This window comes from Agelaius phoeniceus, chromosome 10 (genome assembly GCF_051311805.1).
Source record: "Agelaius phoeniceus isolate bAgePho1 chromosome 10, bAgePho1.hap1, whole genome shotgun sequence".
Taxonomy (NCBI): Eukaryota; Metazoa; Chordata; class Aves; order Passeriformes; family Icteridae; genus Agelaius; species Agelaius phoeniceus.
The window spans coordinates 8,587,899-8,604,496 of NC_135274.1; the positions used below are offsets into that span (position 1 = coordinate 8,587,899).

General features: G+C 54.1%; 4 non-coding genes across 4 annotated transcripts; all 4 read right to left on the reverse strand.

The window, feature by feature from the left end:
- Positions 1-1,045: 1,045 nt before the first annotated feature.
- Positions 1,046-1,117, reverse strand: TRNAQ-CUG (transfer RNA glutamine (anticodon CUG)). The gene has a single exon. It is a non-coding gene; the product is annotated as a tRNA-Gln (tRNA).
- Positions 1,118-2,237: 1,120 nt separating this feature from the next.
- On the reverse strand, positions 2,238-2,309 carry TRNAM-CAU (transfer RNA methionine (anticodon CAU)). The gene has a single exon. It is a non-coding gene; the product is annotated as a tRNA-Met (tRNA).
- A 797-nt stretch (positions 2,310-3,106) lies between these two features.
- TRNAS-AGA (transfer RNA serine (anticodon AGA)) lies at positions 3,107-3,188 on the reverse strand. Its single transcript has one exon. It is a non-coding gene; the product is annotated as a tRNA-Ser (tRNA).
- Positions 3,189-10,970: 7,782 nt separating this feature from the next.
- Positions 10,971-11,042, reverse strand: TRNAQ-CUG (transfer RNA glutamine (anticodon CUG)). The gene has a single exon. It is a non-coding gene; the product is annotated as a tRNA-Gln (tRNA).
- Between the last annotated feature and the right edge of the window lie 5,556 nt (positions 11,043-16,598).

Consider the following 16,598-nt stretch of genomic DNA (forward strand, 5'->3'; position numbering starts at 1 on the left):
CAGAGAGACAGAGCGATGCTGAGGCCGGGTGCCGCTCCCTGCTCTGTGTTGCAGCCTTGCCTCCCGCACCGAGAGATGTCTTGCTGCAGACCCTGTCCCCCACGGCCCTGCGGCCCCTGTGGCCCAACGCCCCTTGCCAGCAGCTGCACTGAGCCCTGCAACGCCCGCTGCGCTGACTCCATGGTGTACATCGAGCCTTCGCCGGTGGTGGTGACCATGCCGGGCCCCATCCTCACCTCCTTCCCTCAGAGCACAGCCGTGGGATCCTCTCTGTCAGCTGCTGTGGGCAGCTCCCTCAGCACCGCGGGGGTTCCCATCTCTTCTGGGGGCTCCCTTGGCCTGGGGGGCTCAGGCCTGTGTCTGCCTTTCCCCCGCTGCTGAGGTCAGATCTGCTGAGGCCGGCGCATCATCCCCCTTCTCCTTGGCCAATGGGCCCATCTCTTGCCCTCCCTGGCCCCCCACACCTCTTCCTTGGTCTCTGTTCTGTGCCGCCACTTTTGCTCCTTCTCATTAAAGCCTTTGTGCAGCACTGCTGGAGAGTCGTGGTCCTTTGTTCTCCTCCTCCCTCACCTCCCACCTGCTCTGCCAGGGAGATCCTTCCCTCTCCCATGGAAACAAATGGAACCCCAAGGATGGGGCACTGCCCAATGCTGGTAGAGCTCCCAGAATGGATTGCAGAGCAATTGAAAGGGATAGGCAGGGAAAAGAAGCTGCAGAGGAAAGGAGCACAACAGGAGATGTTGACAGCAGGGGGCCTACAAGTAATGGCACACGGAGTAAGCTGCTATTCCTGTGGGAATGGTGGAAGGTGGAAACAGGTGCCCAGAGCGTGTAGCCCAGTGTCCGGTGTGAGACGCATCCAAGACAGGAGGAGGCAGTGGTGGCAGGGCAGAGTCCTGCGCCTGGCCCATTGTGAGTGGGAGTTCTGCAGCTCAGGAGGCGTGTGCTTGCTGTGAGAAGAGTGCAGAAGGGAAGCCGCGGCGGAGGAGAGGGGTGAGAGTGTCGGCATGGTGAGGGCAAGCAAACTGAGGCAACCAAAAGGCTCAGGTCCCACTGAGATTTGAACTCAGATCACTGGATTCAGAGTCCAGAGTGCTCACCATTACACCATAGGACCTCCTGCCCAGGTCACTGGGGCCCCCTGTGCTCAGCCTGCCTCAGCCTTATGGCCCCAGCTCAGCCTGCCTGCCTCTCCACCGCTCTGCACATCTCACTCCACCTGCAGCCTTCCTGCACGCCCTACACACCCTCTCCCATCACGCCGCCCTTCAGCGCACCAGCACAGCTCCCTGCAACCCTCACACGCCCTCCCTTACAACTGCCGCGCTTCAGAGCACGCAAAATCTTCCCCTTCCCAAACTGCAACAAGCCCTTTCTCACGCAGCCAAACTTACCTTCCCCACTTACCTTCACACACCACAAGCCCCCTTGCCTTCTCTTCTCCACACCAACCCCCTCCACCTCCTTAAGGACTATGCAGAGGCTAACTCTGACCCATCTCTACCAAAGCTCAACAAAGACCCTCTGCTGAACCCAGCACGGGGGCTGCAGCGCCAAGGAGAAAAGCACAGGTGACACAACAAGGGCGCGCCAGTGACTGACCTCCACTTCCTCTGACAAAGAACTTCACTCACTGCCTATGCTGCACAGCAGGGAGGGCAGAACCCGCTCTGCCAACTCTTCCCTCTCACAAGGAACTTGACTGCAAGGCATCCCAGGAGGACGCAAGTCCAAATGCCTGCTCAGAGCATGGCTGGAGACAAAGCAAGGACAAGGCAACTCAGTGCCTCAGCCCCATTGCAGCCCCAGCCTGATGCCCAGGTGTGGAGAAGCACAAGGTGCCCTGCCCACCTGGCTGCAGTGGCTCACCACTCTCTGGGAGTCTCTGCAGGACCCAGAGCAGCCCCTGCAGTCGGCTTTTGCCAAGGCTGACCTGGCTCACAACCAGCGGGTGCCTGCTGGGCTGGGAGGTGCCTGGTGTCCTGGGCAGGATCCCGGCTGAGGGGAGCAGGAGCAGCGGCTCAGCTGCTCTGTGGGAGAAGAACTTGTGGAGGCCACGGTCCACGCTCTTTGGGACCAGGAGAGGCCAGGTGCTGTTATACAAGTTTTATAATTGTACTAAAAGGAGTTAGGCGGTGTAGAGGCCAGAGGAAGGCTGTGGCCCGCGTTGGCCAGAAAGCTGGGGCCAAGCAGGGTCCAAGTTGTTGGGCAAGGCAGCCTGAGTGAAAAAAGCACCTTAGCAGAGGATGGTTTCGATCCATCGACCTCTGGGTTATGGGCCCAGCACGCTCCCGCTGCGCCACTCTGCTCCTCCTCCCCAGGCCTGCCGGCCATTGCCCTCAGCCCAGCCTCACGCTGCCCGCCACTGCTGCCCCTCACTCCTTCCCTTCCTCTCTGATCTGCCTCCCCCACCCCACTAAATAGACACCCTCACCATGCACCTCCCTTCAGCCTGTGCTCGGCACCTCCACCGCCCGCCCTTGGCCTTCTCCTACACCTCCCGCACGCACCCCTGCACACACCCTGACCCTTCCACACCCACCCTGCCCCTGCACCTGCTCAACACACCCCTGCACACAGCCTCCAGCCTTGCCATCCATCAGCCCACCTGACATCCACACACATCCTCACACCTGCAGCCCTCGCCACAAATACACATCTGCTCCCGGCACCCGGCAACACTGCACCTGCCCGACACTTCCCATCTTTGATGGCCGACCTGGGACATGGGTTGCCTTGCCTTGGAACTGCCACCAGAAACAATTCTCCTCTTTTTGCTCTGCAAATTCTGCTGCCTCAGCTCCATGCTCCTCATGGGTACTCTGAAGCAAAAGCTCGGATTTCTGGCCACTTGGTGCCAAGCAGGTTGTCAAGCTGAAGGTCCTTGCCTTTAACACTTGGCGCCACTGCAAGGGGATGAAATGCTCAGCTCCAGGAGGTGATGAAATGCTCAGCTCCAGGTGCCATCTGCATTTGCCCTTCCCTTCTTCATTGTTGGGGCTGCAAGTGCAGGAGCCCTGGGGCAGCTGCTGTCCGTGGCGCACGTGTGCCACGGTGCTCCCCGTGCCCCTGGTCAGCTGCCCGCAGCCCAAAAGGGGCGCCTGCCCGTAGTTGGCAGGATTCGAACCTGCGCGGGGAAACCCCAATGGATTTCTAGTCCATCGCCTTCACCACTCGGCCACAACTACCTGCTCCAGCCCTGCCCGCCCTGCTCATCACCTGCCCTGGGCCACCACACCCACACCCACGCACTTCTGCACAAGGCTCCTCTGAACAAACACTGCTTCACATGCCTCAAAATCGCTCCCAAGGACAGCAGCAAAAAACACTCCTCATATTCAACCAGAAAAGACAACCAACTGCCTTGGCAAGACTCACTCTCCTACTTACCCAACACTTACGGCACAACAAGGGAAAACAACCAACCACAAAACAAAACTAATGCCAACCAATCCAAACAGAAATCAACCGACAGCTATCGAGAGGCAGGGGGCGGGGGTGGCTGTTTCTGGATCTGTGTGTTTAGGAGCTCTGTGTGTGTGTGTGTGACACACAACAGCGAGGGCAAGCATGCAAAGGAACACAGCCTAAGAGCTTGACAGAGGCTTAAAATTTGACAGAGCAAAAGCACTACACACCGTTTAACCTAACTTACAACTTCCAACTTATACTTAGCAACCTAGCAAAAGAACAACACTAAGCACCATTTAGGTAACTCTATAGCTGGAACTTAACCTTACTGACAGGCCTAATGTACTTAGATCTCCAAGGTTCTTAAACATCTAAGGAAGCAGTGTTTCTCCCAGATTTGCTATAGCAAATACATGCAGACGTGCATGCACACAGACATGAAGAGTCGGTACAAGCAACGTGCCTGTGAAAAGTTCCCCTCAGTGGGCACTGAAACACTCACTTTGGATGCCTTTGCATCTCCCAAAGGGGGAAGGCTCAGGCCTCAAGGAGGGAGGGTATCAGCCCGGGACTCCTCCTTGTTGGGCAATCCTCCAAGTACAGCAACCCTGAGAGTTCACTGGCTGTGAGAGCCGGCCCACTCAGGGCCATTGCTGGTCACAGCCTGCTGCGGTCCAGGACAGCTCAAATGGTCTCATTTTGGGCCACTCTTTATAGGGTTGTAAGAGAGTGGGCTTTAGTCCTATCAAGGTTTCATCCTGGCCACAGTTTTTGCTGGCACTTTCCTTGAAAGTGTGAAACAGAAATGTTGTGACGTTCAGGAAACAAAAATATTTTCCAAGACTGGTCATGAGGAAAACATGAGCTTGTCAGGCAGCAGTTCTTGGGAAGAGAGAGTGTTTCTGATAAGCTGAGGAGCAGCTGAGACCAGGTGCTGTTTCCAAGGCTGGGGCCTAATGAGCATTTCTCAGATCTCAGTGTGGCCTGAAAAAGGAGAGGGAGGAATGCACCACCACAGTTCCACTCCAAATTTGCAGCTTGGACCCTCCCAGAGCCAGCCGGGCCCTGGGGCCGGGCTGCAGAGGCCTGAGAGGCAGAGCCCCAGGGGCTCCGGCTGCAGCTCTGTGAGCCTTGGCCTCAGCCAGGCATCTGGGATCCCTGCCCTGTGGCTGTGGTGGTTCACCTGTGCTCCATCTCTCATAATGGAGATTGTCTCCCCAAAGTGAGGGCATTTTGTTTCCTTGGCCTATCCGGGCCAAGTGTGTGTATGTCGGGACTGTCAGCTGACAGTCACAAGATTCTGTGCTGTTGTGTGCAGGGTTGAGTGCGTGGCAGATTCAGTTCAGATGTAATTTAAGATAGTGGAATATAATTTAGAATAATAAAGTATAATAAAGTAATTAATTAGCCTTCTGGTATTAATGGAGTCCTCCTAATCATTCTCTCCCCTCATTGGGGTTGCCTGCAATATTACAGATTGTGCTATGCTTTTGTGAAGAAGCTTTGACAGGAATGACATGTCACTCAAAATATCTGAAATCTCACAAGGAACAAATTGGCACTGGGCCCGGCAGGGCTGTGATCTCCAGGTTCCAGACTCAAGCTGAATGACTGAGGTTTGGTGCTCTGGTGTAATTTCTGGGAGTTCTTAGTGCAGCTGCTGGTAAGCTCAGGACAGCAGCCAGTGCTCACCCTGGCAGAGCAGGTGGGAGGTGAGGGAGGAGGAGAACAAAGGACCACGACTCTCCAGCAGTGCTGCACAAAGGCTTTAATGAGAAGGAGCAAAAGCGGTGGCACAGAACAGAGACCAAGGAAGAGGTGTGGGGGGCCAGGGAGGGCAAGAGATGGGCCCATTGGCCAAGGAGAAGGGGGATGATGGGCCGGCCTCAGCAGATCTGACCGCAGCGGGGGAAAGGCAGACACAGGCCTGAGCCCCCCAGGCCAAGGGAGCCCCCAGAAGAGATGGGAACCCCCGCGGTGCTGAGGGAGCTGCCCACAGCAGCTGACAGAGAGGATCCCACGGCTGTGCTCTGAGGGAAGGAGGTGAGGATGGGGCCCGGCATGGTCACCACCACCGGCGAAGGCTCGATGTACACCGTGGAGTCAGCGCAGCGGGCGTTGCAGGGCTCAGTGCAGCTGCTGGCAAGGGGCGTTGGGCCACAGGGGCCGCAGGGCCGTGGGGGACAGGGTCTGCAGCAAGACATCTCTCGGTGCGGGAGGCAAGGCTGCAACACAGAGCAGGGAGCGGCACCCGGCCTCAGCATCGCTCTGTCTCTCTGTCCCTCAGCTCTCCCCAAGGACACATTTGCTCTCCAAACACACTCTGTGCCCACAGCTCCCACCACCCTCCTGGTGCCCTCCCAGTGGCACAGCACGGCAAGGCCGCCCCACTTCAGCAATGGGAGCCAGCCCAGTGGCTTTAAGGGCCCTGTGGAAAGACTGGTCACAGCCCATCTGCAGAGCAGACATGGCTGTGTCAGACAATGTCCCGGCGTGCGCCGGCACATTTTGTTACACCACGGCAGGTGCAAATTCTGCTGGGCACATCCCCCTGAGGCTGAGCCCCATTGATCCCCTTCTGCTGGAACAAAGCCCCCTCTTCCCAGCTGGCCCCAGCCCCCAGCATGGAAAGGCTGACAGCCCTCCAACAGTTCTGTGCCAGGGCCACGCTCAGGCAGCCCAAGGATCAAGCCGGGCAGCCTCCTTGAGAGCAGCTCAGCCCACAGTGAGGGATGGAGCGGGCTCAGGCTTACCTCGTTCCTCGAGGAAAGGGAGGCCAGAGACCAGGATGCAGAGCCTGCAGCAGAGCAGCCTTTTATGCTGGCTCCCAGAGCCCTGTGGGGCCACAAACATTCCTTGTTTCTGAAACATCCAAACTCCTGGGAGTGGCCACTTGCCAGGCCTCGCTGATGATCAGGTCCCTGCCTCTTTCATCTCAAATGTTGTTCTTCCTCTTTGTAGAACCCAAAACCCTGTGATGACTCTTAGAATCACTTTGGGATGGGATGGACCTTAAAATCATCTACCTCGAGCCCCCTTGAAACAGCTTCTAGAATTTCTCTGCACAGCCTATTCCAGTGTATCAATCGTCTCCAAGAAAAAGATGCCCTCCCAATATCCAATCTAAATACACCTGCTTTCAGTTTCAAACCAGTGGCCCTTGAGCCATCCCTACACACCCCAACCAGGTATCCTTCCCTTTCTTAATTGAATGTCTCCTGGGAGCCCTGTCCTCTCTTTGCTATGCAACCCCAACCCTCTCAGCCTGTCCTCACAGGCTGATGGCTCCAGCTCCTGGTGCTCTTTGTGGCTCCTCTGGACCCACTGCAGCAGGTCTGTGTGTTTCTTAGCCTGTGGGTCCTAGGGCTGCAGGCAGTACCCCAGGTACGGTGTCAGGAGAGCCGAGCAGAGCAGGACAATCCCCTCCCTCAACCTGCTGCCCACACGGCTCTGGATGTAGCCCAGAATAAGATTGGATTTTTGCACTGGGCTGCTAGCTGGCAGGGCAGGTTCATGTTCAGTATTTCAGAACCTGCACGTTCCCCTCCACAGGGCTGCTCTCCACCCACTCAAGGCCTACTAGGCTGTGTCCAGGTTTGGGATTGCCCTGACCTTGGCATTTGACACCCAGAGCTCTGGCCTCAGCTTGGGAAGTGGGGATCCTCCAGAAAACAAGGAATTCAACACGTAGGACACTGATCAAAGGCACGCCTACATCTCTCCCTGAAAGACAAATTGACCCATTTTCCCAAACACAAACTGACCCACTTTGCTCACTGTGTCCAGCCCTGAGGTCGGGATCTGGATGGCAGCTTTGGGGCAGAGGCTGAGGACAGGAAGCCCAAAGCTCATGGCTCCTGTTCCTGGGGCAGGCATCATTTGCCCATTCACCTAATAGCACAGTTCAAAGGGATATTGGATCAGTCTCCCAGAGCTTGTGGGAACCATTGTGATGTGGAAGAGTTGGGAAAATCCATGAGCTTCAGGCAGACCTGAATCATGCTGATGTGGAAATGAGTGCACACAGTGCCCTGGACTCAGGCATTCCAGGGATACCACAGCACATGGCCCCTTCCCTCCAAAATGTCAGCCTTTGTCAGGGGCACTTCCAGACCTTCTAGGACCAGTCCGGTACCACCTTGTACATCCATGTAATCCTGTGCTGCTGCTGCAGCAGCTTTGCAAAAGCCATTGCCATTTGGTGGCTGCTCAAGGGCCCAGGGGATGCAGGGCGACCCAGGATAATGGAAGCTGGGAGAGACCTCTGGAAGTTCTTTGCTCCCTCTCTGAGAAGAACAAACTTCCCAGCAGCCTCCGTAAATGGTGGGCCTTGTCCCATTGTCCTCTGAACACTGCCACTGTCAGACAGGTCCCTGTCTCCTGAGCAGCACTTCCAGGGATGCCCTGCACCCCCAGGAGGCCCCCAGGAGATGGAAAGGGCTCCTACAGAGGAGCCTTCCAGGACCTCAATGGGGAGGACCAGCAGGAGATGACACTGAGGCTGCCTGCACTGATGAGCAAGCTGTAGAGGAGGACATGGAGCTGCTGCCTCCACCACCTCCTGGCACTTCAGGAGAGAATGAAGCCAAACTCTCCTGAGAGCTGCACTGCCACAGGGCAAGAGGCAGCAATCACAAGTAGCAAGAAAGGAAATCGCAGAGTTCCCTGGGGGAGGACAAGGGACAGGCCTGGGAGAGCTGTACAAGTGATAGGGACCTCTTTTGCAAGCTGTGTCTGTGCTTAGAAGTCAGCAGGACAAGGCCCAGAGTCTGCTGAGGAACTGGGGCAGTGTGATCTGCCCAGAGCAGTTGATAGGAGCACAAGACCTCCAGAGCTCCACGCAGACCTTCTGGGGTTGATGTGGGGTACGCTGGGTCACTACAGTCCTTGAGCTGCCACCAAAAGACCCTGCCTTGGGAGACAGCAAATGCAGGAGATTGCAGACAAGCAGCAGGTGATCCCCGACTGGGAAGACAAGGTGGGGAAATATCCTTCATGGCAGCAGAACACTGAGGGTATGAGCTCTGTTATCCCTTGAGCACCTGAGTCTGTGGCAGCCAGTCCACTGAAGTCCACACTGGGTGACTCAGGTTTGCCTGGAGCTCAGGGATTTTCCCAGCTCTTCCACATCACCATGACACCTACTCTTCTGCCCTGGGAGACTGATCCAGTGTCCCTTTGAAATGTAAAATGCATGGAATGGGAAACCCCATGCCAGACCCAGAAAAAACAGCCATGGGCTCCCTGCCCTCAGCCTTTTCCCCAAAGCCACCAGCCAGGTCTCTGCCCCTGGGATGGGCACACTGAGTAAAGCAGGTCAGGGTGGCTGTGGGTCTGTTTCAGGGAAGGACACAGCATCTCTTTGATCACAAAACCAGGCCGTGGCACAGCCTGTGACTGTCAGCAAGTTCCCCATGGCTGCCACTCAGGCCTGCAGGGGACATCCTTTCAGGTGAACATGGACTCCCTTCCACTGAGCTTTGCCACCTCCCTGCAGAGTTGGGTCCCTTCCCCACTATGGGGTTGTGCAGTGTTGACTTTGTGCCTCAAGTGACCCTCAGTCTTCTGTAGGCCTGTGATGACCCATGGAAGAAATGACTCTCATGATGAGCCTGAGTGTCTGCACTGAAAGCTCCTGAGAGATGAGCTGGGTGTCACTTCATGGCTGAATTTAACTGTAACGGGAGCCCAATTAACCATCAAGAAGAACAAGTGACAGAAACTTATAGACATCACACAAAGACTGTTCAATACACCTTATACACTGGCATGGGACCTCCAAATGAAATTGCCTTAGGAAGCTGGGACACACATGAATCATTTTCAAGACGGGTGCTGTGAAATTGGTGAAAAGTGCCTGAGATGAAAGAGGCAGGGACCAGATCATCAGCGAGGCCTGGCAAGTGGCCACTCCCAGGAGTTTGGATGTTTCAGAAACAAGGAATGTTTGTGGCCCCACAGGGCTCTGGGAGCCAGCATAAAAGGCTGCTCTGCTGCAGGCTCTGCATCCTGGTCTCTGGCCTCCCTTTCCTCGAGGAACGAGGTAAGCCTGAGCCTGCTCCATGCCTCGCTGTGGGCTGAGCTGCTCTCATGGAGGCTGCCCGGCTTGATCCTTGGGCTGCCTGAGCGTGGCCCTGGCACAGAACTGTTGGAGGGCTGTCAGCCTTTCCATGCTGGGGGCTGGGGCCAGCTGGGAAGAGGGGGCTTTGTTCCAGCAGAAGGGGATCAATGGGGCTCAGCCTCAGGGGGATGTGCCCAGCAGAATTTGCACCTGCCGTGGTGTAACAAAATGTGCCGGTGCACGCCGGGACATTGTCTGACACAGCCATGTCTGCTCTGCAGATGGGCTGTGACCAGTCTTTCCACAGGGCCCTTAAAGCCACTGGGCTGGCTCCCATTACTGAAGTGGGGCGGCCTTGCCGTGCCGTGCCACTGGGAGGGCACCAGGAGGGTGGTGGGAGCTGTGGGCACAGAGTGTGTTTGGAGAGCAAATGTGTCCCTGGGGAGAGCTGAGGGACAGAGAGACAGAGCGATGCTGAGGCCGGGTGCCGCTCCCTGCTCTGTGTTGCAGCCTTGCCTCCCGCACCGAGAGATGTCTTGCTGCAGACCCTGTCCCCCACGGCCCTGTGGCCCCTGTGGCCCAACGCCCCTTGCCAGCAGCTGCACTGAGCCCTGCAACGCCCGCTGCGCTGACTCCATGGTGTACATCGAGCCTTCGCCGGTGGTGGTGACCATGCCGGGCCCCATCCTCACCTCCTTCCCTCAGAGCACAGCCGTGGGATCCTCTCTGTCAGCTGCTGTGGGCAGCTCCCTCAGCACCGCGGGGGTTCCCATCTCTTCTGGGGGCTCCCTTGGCCTGGGGGGCTCAGGCCTGTGTCTGCCTTTCCCCCGCTGCGGTCAGATCTGCTGAGGCCGGCCCATCATCCCCCTTCTCCTTGGCCAATGGGCCCATCTCTTGCCCTCCCTGGCCCCCCACACCTCTTCCTTGGTCTCTGTTCTGTGCCACCGCTTTTGCTCCTTCTCATTAAAGCCTTTGTGCAGCACTGCTGGAGAGTCGTGGTCCTTTGTTCTCCTCCTCCCTCACCTCCCACCTGCTCTGCCAGGGAGATCCTTCCCTCTCCCATGGAAACAAATGGAACCCCAAGGATGGGGCACTGCCCAATGCTGGTAGAGCTCCCAGAATGGATTGCAGAGCAATAGGAAGGGATAGGCAGGGAAAAGAAGCTGCAGAGGAAAGGAGCACAACAGGAGATGTTGACAGCAGGGGGCCTACAAGTAATGGCACACGGAGTAAGCTGCTGTTCCTGTGGGAATGGTGGAAGGTGGAAACAGGTGCCCAGAGCGTGTAGCCCAGTGTCCGGTGTGAGACGCATCCAAGACAGGAGGAGGCAGTGGTGGCAGGGCAGAGTCCTGCGCCTGGCCCATTGTGAGTGGGAGTTCTGCAGCTCAGGAGGCGTGTGCTTGCTGCCAGAAGAGTGCAGAAGGGAAGCAGCAGCGGAGGAGAGGGGTGCGAGTGTAGGCATGGTGAGGGCAAGCAAGCTGAGGCAACCAAAAGGCTCAGGTCCCACTGAGATTTGAACTCAGATCACTGGATTCAGAGTCCAGAGTGCTCACCATTACACCATAGGACCTCCTGCCCAGGTCACTGGGGCCCCCTGTGCTCAGCCTGCCTCAGCCTTATGGCCCCAGCTCAGCCTGCCTGCCTCTCCACCGCTCTGCACATCTCACTCCACCTGCAGCCTTCCTGCACGCCCTACACACCCTCTCCCATCACGCCGCCCTTCAGCGCACCAGCACAGCTCCCTGCAACCCTCACACGCCCTCCCTTACAACTGCCGCGCTTGAAATCTCCAGTTTCTCAAATTGCAACAAGCCTGCCATGGCCTGTCTTACAAGTGCCATGCAAAATCTTGTCTTTCCCAAATTGCAACAAGCCCTTTCTGTCTCTCAGGCCATGAGGGTTGGGGTTTTGTAGTGAAGACAATGCCAGTGCTGGCAGGCCAGCGGAGCATTTGTAGTTTCAAGGCAAGAGGGGCTGTTGTGGTGTGGTGCTGTTGGGCTGGGAGCAGGGTGGGGTTGGCTTGGGCCAGAGGTCAGGGGGCCAAGGGGATGGCAGCCATGAAATGTCCCTGTCAACTGCTGAGATGAGCAGCCTGCTGGGACCGCTCTGCAAAGGGGATTGCAGTATTTTTGGGGTGCATTTGGGCATTGCAGCAGTGGCACCAGTGGGACAGTTGGGGTAGGCAGCACCCAAAGGGGTCTGGCAGGGCATCAGGGCAGCATGGGGGTTGCCAGCAGGTGATTCAGTGGGACCTGGCTTTCTGGCAAGTTTGGAGGGGCTCAGGTTCCTGGCTGAGATTAACTGCACCTTTGGACTTTTAAGCAGTGCAAGAAAGAAGATGGCCCTGAGAAGTGGCTTTCAGATTCTGACTTCTTTTGGGTGGCAGGGGTTTGCTGCAGAGATTGCTCCACCCAACCTTCCTCCCTCCCCTTCCACTCCAGATTCATGGGATGGCAGTGACTGTACCAAAGGGGCACCCAGAAATTGGACATTTCTGTGTCAGTTCTAGATAGAAATGTGAAGGGGATACTGTCTGCCACTGGGGTATCCTTGGTCTCAGGAAAGAGGAAGAGGAAAGGTCAGCAAATGCTTTTTGCCCTGGATCATGTCTCAGTCCGAACTACAGCTGGAAATGCTTTGCTTTAGCCATGGACTGCCACCTTGAGAGAATGTGATGAATGCTATATATACGGTTGAGAAGTAAAGTGTGCATCATTAGCGTGTTTCGTCCAGTGTACAGACTGCAAAGGGACTATAAAGGCCAGTGCTGGTTTTTTTCTTCTCAGAATTTTTCTTTGGGAGCAGCTGCTGGATATTTTGAAGGGCTTTGGGATCTGCAAGAGAGGGTAAGATGGTATGTAGAGCTTGAAGGAAAATGCAGATATCCAGGGAGCTGGATGCAGTTCAGTGGGTACAAGTTACATGTTGAGCAGCTGATGGCACAGAAAAGCTTCTAAAAAAAGGGGGCTGTTCTGCAATTGCCTTTTCTTTTGCAGCCTATTAACTGCACTGCCAACAATGAAACGCTTCCTCTTCCTTCTCTGCTACATGCAGGATCACATTCTGTCAGTCTCCAAGAGCCAGGATGTACAGCAGAGCTGTTCTATGAACTGCTCTCACATGAATGGGGCTGGGCCAGAAAAGAGCTTGTTTTTTTCCTGGGCACTGTCAGCGTTCATGAACACAACCACATGATGGTGGTGTTGACTCGCAGAAGGACATGCAGTGAGCCCAGCTTGAAACTACCCCAAGGCCAGAGCCAGGTTGGAAATGTCCCTGCTCTCAAACCAACAGGGTCAGGACAAAAAGATTTCGCTGATCTTCCTCTTCCAAGAGCAAACTCTTCTTTGCACCACACTCAAACAGCAGCATGAACTCCTTTGCCCTAACAAAGCTTTTCACTCTCGCAGAGTCCAGCCATAAACCTTAAAACATCTGTCAAAAACAGAGCTCAGTAAAGTGCCAGCTGAGAAAGCTCTTGCTGCCTGCAACTTCACCTGCACCCATCGAGTGACCAGCACAGACCCTGCTATTGGCGCTGTCCTCCTCAGCACTGAGTACCATCCTGAGCCTGCAGTCTCACAGTCAGCATCCAAACAGAACAGCACCAGGGAACAACCCTATGAGCTACATTTTGGAGCTGGGAGGCTCCACACCTGGAAATGTTGCCAGCACTCCTGTTTGGGTTTTTTTGGTCTTGGCCAAAACTGGGCATTACATTTCTTCCCAGGGCGAGGTGATTTTCCCTTGATTGTTGGGATTACACACTGAGTGTCTAAGAGTTGTCTTTTTGTCCTGAATGGAAGAGTAGGGGAATGGGGATGCTCCCAGCTGTCACAGATATGTCCAATTCCAGTGAGGAATGTGGTGCCCAGTTTGTGGTATGCACTGTGAGATGGTCTTTCCTGTTGTTTATTACTTACAGCCTGTTGGGAATTCTGGTCTGGCTTTGGCAGGAGCCAAGTAGCTTGGAGGTTTCTTCTGTCAGAAATCCATCCAGATCTTTTGCCTGGCTGTCCCATGGGGAAGGAACAGCTTTGGAGTTGTTGAAGCCACAGGCTGCGGATGCATCTCCTGAAAACCAGTCAACAGTTGTTTGTCTGACTCTGTCCCTACCCATGGCTTCCAGGGACCCTCCTGGTGTTCTGGATATTCCCAGGAGAGGATATTACAACACCTGCTTTTTAAGCCAGGAATTTCAAATGCAGTAAGTTGCTAACATTCCATATGAGCTGTCCCAATGGTGGGATGTGAGAGGGAATGCTCCGCACTGCTCTTTGACATCATCCAAACTGGAACTGGGGCCAACCGAGTATTTTGGAGCCACAACTTTATCTTTGAACAGCATCCCCAGGGAATGCTGAGGCATCCCATGCCTGTGGCACTTGGCAGCACATCCCTGATGTGGTGCAAAAAGAGGATGGGGGAAGTTCTGAGGTAGTGGGAGGTTCCTGGAATGGAATTGGGGTAGGTGCTGATTCTGTCATGGAATCGTGGCCTGGTTTGGCTTGGAAGGGACCACAAAGACCATCTGGACTTAGTTGTCCCATTCCATGGCAAAGAACGTGTCCAAAATTGCCTCCTTACCCTCATGGACAAAGTGAGTGTCCTCCATAGTGCTTGTCTGTGAATGGGAATGGCTGTGGGGAGCTCTGGCAGAGCACCTAGAGACCAGGTGAAAATAGCAATGGGATTGTTTTTGCTGCTGCTGAATGTGGTTTTCTCTTTTAAGATGTTCCTCTGAGTGATCTTTTTCACAGTAGTTTCCTAGGGCTCATTTGAGGGTAATTCCAATAGTTTAAATATAGGTGAAAAACAGTGGAGAAAAAATGAACCTCATCCATTTCCAGAAATTCTGAATTTCTTCCACAAAACCTTTTTGGGGGAAACCTGGTTGAAGAATAAAGATGGAGAGGAACAAGTGTTCTAAATCCCCCTGGCTCTCTGACAGGGCAAACCTTTCTGTAATCTCATCAGATGTCTCTGATAAACTGCAGGATCATAAGGTTTTCCAAGAAAACAAAACAAGGACAGAGATGAGGGAATAGGCTCCCAATTAATAATGATTTGATAGATGCAGGAATGATTTTTTAATGTTTGGTGTTCCCCTTTTTATCCCTGGAATAATTTAAAAATGATTCCTTTAACAAGTCATCTAAATTTGAGAAAATAAATTTGAGAGGAAATAATGCAAAATAAATGCAGGAAGACACCACAGAATCATCAAGCAATACCAGAAGGGTTTGGGTGTGAAGGGCCCTTAAGAATCCCCTTATTCCATTCCCTGCCATTCCATCCACTAGTTGAGGTTGCTCCAAGCCCTGTGCAGCCCCAGGCACTTTCAAGAATGGGGCAGACACTATTTCTCTGGGTTTCTGGGCACAAGTGGAAATTTCCAGCATGGAGCTAAGATATCTCCTTTGCTCTGTTTGGCTCCAGCATGGCTTTGGGAAGCAGAGGGTGTGGAAACAGGAGCATTGCCAGCTGCCTTGGGGGAGTCACTGATGTCCCAAAAACCAGCAAGGCAAACATTTATGGTTTAACCTCCTACTATTAAAGAAGAGGCCAAGGCAGGAGTGGGAACGGACCATAGAGAGGGATGGTGGCCAGGAGAGGGGTGACCATCCTGAAGGTCCCACCACCCAGTCACTGACTGAATCACTGAAAAACAGGGATTGAAGCTTTCTGAAATTGGCCCATACCTGCCTGCATCCAAATTCAACCCCAAACCAATGCTTTTGTGTACAACAGGGATGAGACCACAGCTGATGTTACTTCCCTGGGAGTAGCAGAGAGTCTGCAGCCATGAAGGGCCAAGCTGTATTTAAAACACACTGAGGTACAAAAGAGCTGGAGTAATTTCCTACCAGGTAACTTGACTTGGAAGCCGCATTCCAAACTTCTTTCCACATTTATTTTATCTCCTGGATGGGGATGCCTAAAGAAGAAGGGGCGAAATGTTCTTAATAAAAGAAGAGCAAAATTCATTAGTGACAGAAGCCTTAAAATTAAAATATGAAAAATCGAAGTATGAATGGAGGTGCCTTAGGACACTTCCTGTTCCTTGGTATCTATGGGATTTAAATTAAGGCCCGAGTATCCAAATCCTGGTGCTCTGCACATGTTGTACAGCCAGGGAGGGAGACAAGAGCCTGGAATCTCTCCTCAGAAACTGTCTGCTGGTTTGTTTGATCAGGCATAGGAATAATTGTGTAATCCCTAGGCCTGTACTTAGGGAAAAAGGCTTATTTGTCTCCTGTGGGTTGGTTCAACATATTTTTAAAATGATGGAAACTGTTTTTGTTGAAATGTCAGAGGTGCCAAATGCTTTCCCCAGCCCGAGCTCAGGAGTGGTTAATGCCCATTTTCCCAATCTCTCCAGGCAGCAGCACTGGAGCACTCGCACCCAAGCACAGCCGGGGTGCCAAGTGCCAGCAGGGGCAGATCCAGGGACTGGACAGTGGGAGTTTGCCCTGCTCCTGGGACCCTGGGCATGGAACAGCCACGGGTGCCCTGGGCCCTGCTGGGCACGGCAGCTCCTGCTGTGTGTTCCTGTGCCAGGCCCTGCCCGCTCTCTGCACATGGTGGGTTGGGTTTTGTTTTTTATTTCTTCAATTATGTTCAGGTTGAGCTTGTCATCAAGAGTCAAGTTTCCATTGTCACCAAATTCCTTCCCAAGGGTTCCAAGTGACCAGCTAAGCCCAGGTCACAGAGTACACTAATTTGGAATATTTTTCATAGGTGTAGGCAGGGAATTGTTTTTGAGAAAAGCCAAAGCTAAAGGATATGGGGTTCTGAGGGAAGGAGAGGGCTTCTGTGTAAAATTAAAAACACATTGTGAAAAATAAATCCATGGAACAGCTAATTTCCAGTCCTGGAGTGGCATTTCCAATCCTGGACTGGCTTTTTTAAAATAAAAATATTTTACTGCATATCCATGGTGGGATTCCATAGAACAGGGAAGGGTATGGTACTCTGGAAATGTTCCCAAGGAACCACACTGACCCAATATGTGACTCCAGCCCTGAGGGAGATCTCTTAACCAGCATCTCTGGCTGGTCTTGGTATGTCCTGACAGCTCCCATGCTGACACACAACAGGTTCCTCTGCCCAATGCATTGGGAAG